Genomic DNA, 9,665 nt, shown 5'->3' on the forward strand with positions numbered 1-9,665 from the left:
ACAGTAAGTAGTATCCTGGGGCAGCAGAGTCCTCTGGGGTTTGAACAGTAAGTAGTATCCTGGGAGCAGCAGAGTCCTCTGGGGTTTGAACAGTAAGTAGTATCCTGGGAGCAGCAGAGTCCTCTGGGGTTTGAACAGTAAGTAGTATCCTGGGAGCAGCAGAGTCCTCTGGGGTTTGAACAGTAAGTAGTATCCTGGGAGCAGCAGAGTCCTCTGGGGTTTGAACAGTAAGTAGTATCCTGGGAGCAGTAGAGTCCTCTGGGGTTTGGACAGTAAGTAGTATCCTGGGAGCAGCAGAGTCCTCTGGGGTTTGAACAGTAAGTAGTATCCTGGGAGCAGCAGAGTCCTCTGGGGTTTGAGCAGTAAGTAGTATCCTGGGAGCAGCAGAGTCCTCTGGGGTTTGAACAGTAAGTAGTATCCTGGGAGCAGCAGAGTCCTCTGGGGTTTGAACAGTAAGTAGTATCCTGGGAGCAGTAGAGTCCTCTGGGGTTTGAACAGTAAGTAGTATCCTGGGAGCAGCAGAGTCCTCTGGGTTTGAACAGTAGTAGTATCCTGGGAGCAGCAGAGTCCTCTGGGGTTTGAGCAGTAAGTATCCTGGGAGCAGCAGAGTCCTCTGGGGTTTGAGCAGTAAGTAGTATCCTGGGAGCAGTAGAGTCCCCTCTGGGGTTTGAACAGTAAGTAGTATCCTGGGAGCAGCAGAGTCCTCTGGGGTTTGAACAGTAAGTAGTATCCTGGGGGAGCAGCAGAGTCCTCTGGGGTTTGAACAGTAAGTAGTATCCTGGGAGCAGCAGAGTCCTCTGGGGTTTGAGCAGTAAGTAGTATCCTGGGAGCAGTAGAGTCCTCTGGGGTTTGAACAGTAAGTAGTATCCTGGGAGCAGTAGAGTCCTCTGGGGTTTGAACAGTAAGTAGTATCCTGGGAGCAGCAGAGTCCTCTGGGGTTTGAGCAGTAAGTAGTATCCTGGGAGCAGCAGAGTCCTCTGGGGTTTGAACAGTAAGTAGTATCCTGGGAGCAGCAGAGTCCTCTGGGGTTTGAACAGTAAGTAGTATCCTGGGAGCAGTAGAGTCCTCTGGGGTTTGAACAGTAAGTAGTATCCTGGGAGCAGCAGAGTCCTCTGGGGTTTGAGCAGTAAGTAGTATCCTGGGAGCAGCAGAGTCCTCTGGGGTTTGAACAGTAAGTAGTATCCTGGTTATCTCTGTAACTGTCTCATCATGTCAGAAGGACTGTTTTGATTCTGTTGCTTTCTGAAATGTCTAAGAGTTACTAGTTATTATGTCATATAACATGTTATCGCATGTTATTAGGCTAATATGTTGGGACATGTTATAATTCTAATATGTTGGGACATTTTATAATTGTAATATGTTGGGACATGTTATAATTTTAACATGTTGGGACATGTTATAATTTTAATATGTTGGGACATTTTATAATTGTAATATGTTGGGACATGTTATAATTGTAATATGCTGGGACATGTTATAATTGTAATGTGTTGGGACATGTTATAATTGTAATGTGTTGGGACATGTTATAATTGTAATGTGTTGGGACATGTTATAATTGTAATATGTTGGGACATGTTATAATTGTAATATGTTGGGACATGTTATAATTTTAATATGTTGTGACATGTTATAATTGTAATATGTTGGGACATGTTATAATTGTAATGTGTTGGGACATGTTATAATTGTAATGTGTTGGCACATGTTATAATTGTAATGTGTTGGGACATGTTATAATTGTAATGTGTTGGGACATGTTATAATTGTAATGTGTTGGGACATGTTATAATTGTAATGTGTTGGGACATGTTATAATTGTAATGTGTTGGGACATGTTATAATTGTAATGTGTTGGGACATGTTATAATTGTAATGTGTTGGGACATGTTATAATTGTAATGTGTTGGGACATGTTATAATTTTAATATGTTGGGACATGTTATCATTTTAATATGTTGGGACATGTTATAATTGTAATGTGTTGGGACATGTTATAATTGTAATGTGTTGGGACATGTTATAATTTTAATATGTTGGGACATGTTATCATTTTAATATGTTGGGACATGTTATAATTGTAATGTGTTGGGACATGTTATAATTGTAATGTGTTGGGACATGTTATAATTGTAATATGTTGGGACATGTTATAATTGTAATATGTTGGGACATGTTATAATTGTAATATGTTGGGACATGTTATAATTGTAATATGTTGGGACATGTTATAATTGTAATATGTTGGGACACGTTATAATTGTAATGTGTTGGGACATGTTATAATTGTAATGTGTTGGGACATGTTATAATTGTAATATGTTGGGACATGTTATAATTGTAATATGTTGGGACATGTTATAATTGTAATGTGTTGGGACATGTTATAATTGTAATGTGTTGGGACATGTTATAATTGTAATGTGTTGGGACATGTTATAATTGTAATGTGTTGGGACATGTTATTATGTGTGTATACATTAACATAAACATAGGTTCAGAGTATTTACACTGTATTTCTTCATCATGTCCTGGCAGGAATATTGTTGTTGCTGTTGACCCATCTGAGGACGTGGAAGAGGAGACCATCACTGTTTCTACCATAAGACACAGAACTACTGGATATTCAACCAAGAGGAAAGAGACAGATCCATTAATGTGGAAGAGGAGACCATCACTGTTTCTACCATAAGACACAGAACTACTGGATATTCAACCAAGAGGAAAGAGACAGATCCCGGGACGTACAAGAACACGTTATCGAGGGGAACCTCTGTCACCTGTAATCATTGTTTTGGAGAAGAGAGGAGATTTGAAACCATCTTGACAACACTCATCATCTAGTGAAAACCAGGGAAAACACACGGGCCCAGTTGCAAACAAAGTTCTTGAACAGAACTGTTTGGGACTTTTGCACGTCGCCATGGCGTCCACAGGTCTACAGCTACTTGGCCTCCTATTGGCCGTGATGGGCTGGGTGGGCGGGGCTCTGGTCTGCGCCGCCCCCTTGTGGCGAGTCTCCGCCTTCGCGGGCGGGGAGATCGTGATCGCCCAGGTTCTCTGGGAGGGGCTATGGATGACGTGTTTGTCCCAGAGTACGGGACAGATCCAGTGTAAGACTTACGACTCTACCCTGGCCCTCCCCGTCTCCACCCAGGTGTCCCGTACCCTCTCCGTGCTCTCCCTCCTCTTCTGCCTCTTCGCCCTCCTGCTAGGCGTGGCTGGGGCTAAGTGCACCAAGTGTCTAGGGGAAGGAGCCTACTCGTCCAAGGCTAGGCTAGCCCGCGTGGCTGGGGCTCTGTTCTTCTTCTCTGGGCTGCTCTACCTGATGCCCATCTGCTGGACGGCCTACGCCGTGGTCAGGGATTTTTACGATCCAAAAGTCGCGCGCCGCTGAAAGAGAGTTAGGCCCCGCCTTGTATCTAGGCTGGGGGCGGAATTCTGCTGCTGGTTGGAGGGGCTCTGCTGAACGCAGGCTCCTCCTCCAGGGGTTAGGGCAACGCCTACTTTTGGGGAGGTGGGAGGAGTAACCCACTGCCCGTGGTGGTAGAGGAGAAGGAGTATGTCTGAACCGTGCCACACCAGGGTTGTGTTCATCACTTTGTGGGAAAATGGACTGAAACAGGGAGGGACTACCTGAACGTGTCCAATAAGAAATGTTCATTTTCGTTGTCCCATTGTAAAACATTTTGCAACATTATGCCCTAATGAATACAACCCCGTCACTAAACTATCAGTGAAGGAGAGACGGGTCAACATGTAAATAAGAAAATGCTTATGATTACGTTTTAGAAAATGTGCATGATTATTCTCCATTTCTTATGACCACTTGTAGACAGCTTTGTTATTTTGTTATGACATCATCTTCTAGTTGTTTTCATTATGACATCATATTCTAGTTGTTTTCATTATGACATCATCTTCTACTTGTTTTTATTCTGATTTGAGTTTTCTGTGTTAACTTCTTCTTGGTGAGTGTAATTTATACATGAAATAATAAAGTATTTTACAACATGTTTGTAATTGCTACTACACTCATATATTTACAAGTTGTTTGTTTTAGCTACTGCACTCATATATTTACAAGTTGTTTGTTCCAGCTACTGCACTCATATATTTACAAGTTGTTTGTTTTAGCTACTGCACTCATATATTTACAAGTTGTTTGTTTCAGCTACTGCACTCATATATTTACAAGTTGTTTGTTTCAGCTACTGCACTCATATATTTACAAGTTGTTTGTTTCAGCTACTGCACTCATATATTTACAAGTTGTTTGTTTCAGCTACTGCACTCATATATTTACAAGTTGTTTGTTTCAGCTACTGCACTCATATATTTACAAGTTGTTTGTTTCAGATGCACTCATATATTTACAAGTTGTTTGTTTCAGCTACTGCACTCATATATTTACAAGTTGTTTGTTTCAGCTACTGCACTCATATATTTACAAGTTGTTTGTTTCAGCTACTGCACTCATATATTTACAAGTTGTTTGTTTCAGCTACTGCACTCATATATTTACAAGTTGTTTGTTTCAGCTACTGCACTCATATATTTACAAGTTGTTTGTTTTAGCTACTGCACTAATATATTTACAAGTTGTTTGTTTCAGCTACTGCACTCACATATTTACAAGTTGTTTGTTTTAGCTACTGCACTAATATATTTACAAGTTGTTTGTTTTAGCTACTGCACTCATATTTACAACATGTTTGTAATTGCTACTGCACTCATATATTTACAAGTTGTTTGTTTCAGCTACTGCACTCACATATTTACAAGTTGTTTGTTTCAGCTACTGCACTCATATATTTACAAGTTGTTTGTTTCAGCTACTGCACTCATATATTTACAAGTTGTTTGTTTCAGCTACTGCACTCATATTTACAAGTTGTTTGTTTCAGCTACTGCACTCATATATTTACAAGTTGCTTGTTCCAGCTACTGCACTAATATATTTACAAGTTGTTTGTTTTAGCTACTGCACTCATATATTTACAAGTTGTTTGTTCCAGCTACTGCACTAATATATTTACAAGTTGTTTGTTGGATAAGAGCGTCTGCTAAATGACTTAAATGTAAATGTAAATGTTTGTTCCAGCTACTGCACTAATATATTTACAAGTTGTTTGTTTTAGCTACTGCACTCATATATTTACAAGTGGTTTGTTTCAGCTACTGCACTCATATATTTACAAGTTGTTTGTTCCAGCTACCGCAGTTGTTTGTCAGAGTAGAAGGACAATGTGTGATGCACTTGTGTCAGTGTGGGAGGTGAAATGCATCGTAGGATGTGTTAATAACTAAATGTTTATTAATGTGACATAACTGTCATTTTCAGATTCCACACTGCCCCCATCTTAACGATTGTAGTGTTGTGTGTGTGTGTGTGTGTTTGTTGTGTGTGTTGTTTGTGTTGTGTCTGTCTGACAGGTGTTTGTTTTGCCAGACTCCTTGTGTGAGCAGTGTTTGTGTGTGTGTGTGTGTGTTGTATACAGAGTGGTTATACAGTTGCACAAAGGCAGAGTACAGGACACAGACAAAGACCATCTGTATAACATGTGCCAGGACACGAGTCACCCACACCATATTAACCCAGTCACGTGAACACGTATGACTGCATAGAAACAGACCGGGCTCTCCCCATTCAAGTCAATGAAAGTTCCATATAGAGGTTACAAGTCCTTTCTAGAGATTCTATTTCTATGATAGTTCCATAAAACAACAATGGACTCCATTATTACAGGGCTTTCCAGAACTGCGTTAAAATACTATCTGAAATCTTTCAAATACCATTTAGCGATTGTTTTAGCTTGCCTGGAATGCTATTTTGTTTGTCTTTTTTGCATTGTTCATAACTTGTTTTGTACATAATGTTGCTACAACAAACTCTTATGACCGAAAAGACCTTCTGGACATCAGAACCGGGATACTTACCTCAAACTGGACGAGGAGTTCTTCTTCAATGAGTCGACACGAGGGATATACTACAGACACCCGACCAGGCCCAGAGGGATGTACTACAGACACCCGACCAGGCCCAGAGGGATATACTACAGACACCCGACCAGGCCCAGAGGGATACAGACACCCGACCAGGCCCAGAGGGATATACTACAGACACCCGACCAGGCCCAGAGGGATGTACTACAGACACCCGACCAGGTCCAGAGGGATATACTACAGACACCCGACCAGGCCCAGAGGGATATACTACAGACACCCGACCAGGCCCAGAGGGATATACTACAGACACCCGACCAGGCCCAGAGGGATATACTACAGACACCCGACCAGGCCCAGAGGGATATACTACAGACACCCGACCAGGCCCAGAGGGATATACTACAGACACCCGACCAGGCCCAGAGGGATATACTACAGACACCGACCAGGCCCAGAGGGATATACTACAGACACCCGACCAGGCCCAGAGGGATATACTACAGACACCCGACCAGGCCCAGAGGATATACTACAGACACCCGACCAGGCTCAGAGGGATATACTACAGACACCCGACCAGGCCCAGAGGGATGTACTACAGACACCCGACCAGGCTCAGAGGGATGTACTACAGACACCCGACCAGGTCCAGAGGGATGTACTACAGACACCCGACCAGGTCCAGAGGGATATACTACAGACACCCGACCAGGCCCAGAGGGATATACTACAGACACCCGACCAGGCCCAGAGGGATGTACTACAGACACCCGACCAGGCCCAAACCCTGTGATTCGGCTGAAAAGGAGCGTAGGTTTTCGCGGGGAAAAGATCAGGATGCCTTGCCAGGATTAAGGACGGGTGGCTAATCACCCCCTTACCTTCCGTTCTGCTAGCTAATGTTCAATCGCTGGAAAATAAATGGGACAAACTGAAAGCATGTACTAATATATCCTACCAGCGGGACATTAAAAACTGTAATATTTTGTGTTTCACTGAGTCGTGGCTGTACGACAACATACAGCTGGCGGGTTATACACTCTATCGGCAAGACAGAACAGCAGCCTCTGGTAAGACACAGGGTGGGGGCCAATGTATTTACGAAAACAACAGCTGGTGCACGATATCGAAGGAAGTCTCAAGGTTTTGCTCGCCTGAGGTAGAGTATCTCATGATAAGCTGTAGACCACACTATTTACCCAGAGTGTTTTCATCTGTATTTTTCATGTAGCTGTCTACATACCACAACAGACCGAGGCTGGCACTAAACCCACACTCAATGAGCTGTATTCCGCCATAAGCAAACAGGAAAATGCTCATCTAGTGGCAGGTGACTTTAATGCAGGGAAACTTAAATCAGTTTCATTTCTATCAACATGTTAAATGTGCAACCAGAGTGCAAAAATTCTAGACCACCTTTACTCCACACACAGAGACACATTCAAAGCTCTCCCTTGCCCTCCATTTGGCAAATCCGGCCACAACTCTATCCTACTGATTCCTGCTTACAAGCAAAAGTTAAAACAGGAAGCACCAGTGACTGACTATAAAAAAATGGTCAGATGAAGCAGATGCTAAACTACAGGACTGTTTTGGTATCACAGACTGGAATATGTTCCGGGATTCTTCCGATGGCATTGAGGAATACATCACATCAGTCACTGGCTTTATCAATAAGTGCATCGAGGACGCCGTCCCCAGGAAGTGGCAGGGCGTGCAAATTATTACAGACTACAAAGGGAAGCAGAGCGAGAGCTGCCCAGTTACACGACTACCAGACAAGCTAAATAACTTATATGCTCGTCGAGGAAAGTAACACTGAAACATGCATGAGAGCATCAGCTGTTCCGGACGACTGTGTGATCATGCTCTCCACAGCAAATGTTAGTGTCTTCACTGACATTTTCAATCTCTCGCTGTCTGAGTCTGTAATACCAACATGTTTCAAGTAGACCACCATAGTAATCCTTCTCACCCCCTTAATGATTTAGATGCACTATTGTAAAGTGGCTGTTCCACTGGATGTCAGAAGGTGAATTCACCAATTTGTAAGTCGCTCTGGATAAGAGCGTCTGCTAAATGACTTAAATGTAAATGTAAATGTCCCAGTGCCCAAGAACACTAACGTAACCTGCCTAAATAACTACCATGAAATGCTTTGAAAGGATGGTCATGGCTCACATCAAAACCATTATCCCAGAAACCCTAGACTCACCCAATTTGCATAACGCACCAAAAGATCCACAGATGATGCAATCTCTATTGCACTCCACACTGTCCTTTCACACCTGGACAAAAGGAACTCCAACATGAGAATATTATTCATTCACTACACCATAGTGCCCTCAAAGCTCATCACTAAGCTAAGGACCCTGGGACTAAACACCTCCCTCTGCAACTGGATCCTGGACTTCCTGACGGGCCGCCCCCAGGTGATAAGGTTAGGTAACAACACATCCACCATGCTGATCCTCAACACTGTGGCCCCTCAGGGGTGCGTGCTCAGTCCCCTCCTGTACTCCCTGTTTACCCACGACTGCATGGCCAGGGCACGACTCCAACACCATCATTAAGTTTGCTGATGAAACAACAGTGGTCGGCCTGATCACCAACAACGATGTGACAGCCTATAGGGAAGAGTCCAGAGACTGACCGTGGTGCAAGGACAACAACCTCTCCCTCAACGTAATAAAGACAAAGGAGATGATTGATGACTACAGGAAAAGGAGGGGACCGAGTACGCCCCCATTCTCATCGACGGGGCTGTAGTGGAGCAGGTTGAGAGCTTCAAGTTCCTTGGTGTCCACATCAATAACAAACTAACATGCTCTAAGAACACCAAGACAGTCGTGAAGAGGGCACGACAACACCTATTCCCCTCAGGAGACTGAAAAGATTTGGCATTGGTCCGAAGATCCTCAAAAGGTTTTACAGCTGCACCACCGAGAGCATCCTGACGGTTGCATCACTGCCTGGTATGGCAACTGCTCGGCCTCAGACCGCAAAGCACTACAGAGGGCAGTGCGAACGGCCCAGTACATCACTGGGGCCAAGCTTCCTGCCATCCAGGACCTCTATACCAGGCGGTGTCAGAGGAAGGCCCTCAAAAATTGTCAAAGACTCCGGCCACCCTAGTCATAGACTGTTCTCTACTGCTACCGCACGGCAAGCGGTACCGGGAGCACCAAGTCTTGGTCCAAGAGGCTTCTAAACAGCTTCTACCCCAACCTCCATCTCTTCATTCAAGGAATCAATCATGGACACTCTTACTGACAGTTGTGGCTGCTATGCGTGATGTATTGTTGTCTCTACCTTCTTGCCCTTTGTGGTGTTGTCTGGGCCCAATAATGTTTGTACCATGTTTTATGCTGCTACCATGTTGTGCTGCTGTCATGTTGTGTTGATGCCATGTTGTGTTGCTACCATGTTGTGTTGCTACCATGTTGTTGTCATGTTGTGTTGCTACCATGCTGTGCTGTCATGTGTTGCTGCCATGCTGTGTTGTTGTCTTAAGTCTCTTTTATAGTGTTGTGGTGTCTTGTTGTGATGCGTTTTGTCCTAAATTAAACATGTAATCCCAGCCTCCATCCTCACAGGATGCCTGTTGCCTTTTGGTAGGCCGCATTATAAAGAAGAATTTGTTTTAATTGACTTGCCTACTTAAATAAAGATTGAATATATAGTAATACGTAAATTGAACGAAGTAATACAGA

The 9,665-nt window shown here is 43.5% G+C and overlaps 1 pseudogene; it reads left to right on the forward strand.

Moving 5' to 3' along the window:
• The first annotated feature begins 1,112 nt into the window (after positions 1-1,112).
• LOC135537570 (claudin-6-like) lies at positions 1,113-3,951 on the forward strand (annotated as a pseudogene).
• Positions 3,952-9,665: the final 5,714 nt, after the last annotated feature.

The sequence above is a fragment of the Oncorhynchus masou genome, unplaced genomic scaffold (assembly GCF_036934945.1).
Source record: "Oncorhynchus masou masou isolate Uvic2021 unplaced genomic scaffold, UVic_Omas_1.1 unplaced_scaffold_8183, whole genome shotgun sequence".
NCBI classification, from domain to species: domain Eukaryota; kingdom Metazoa; phylum Chordata; class Actinopteri; order Salmoniformes; family Salmonidae; genus Oncorhynchus; species Oncorhynchus masou.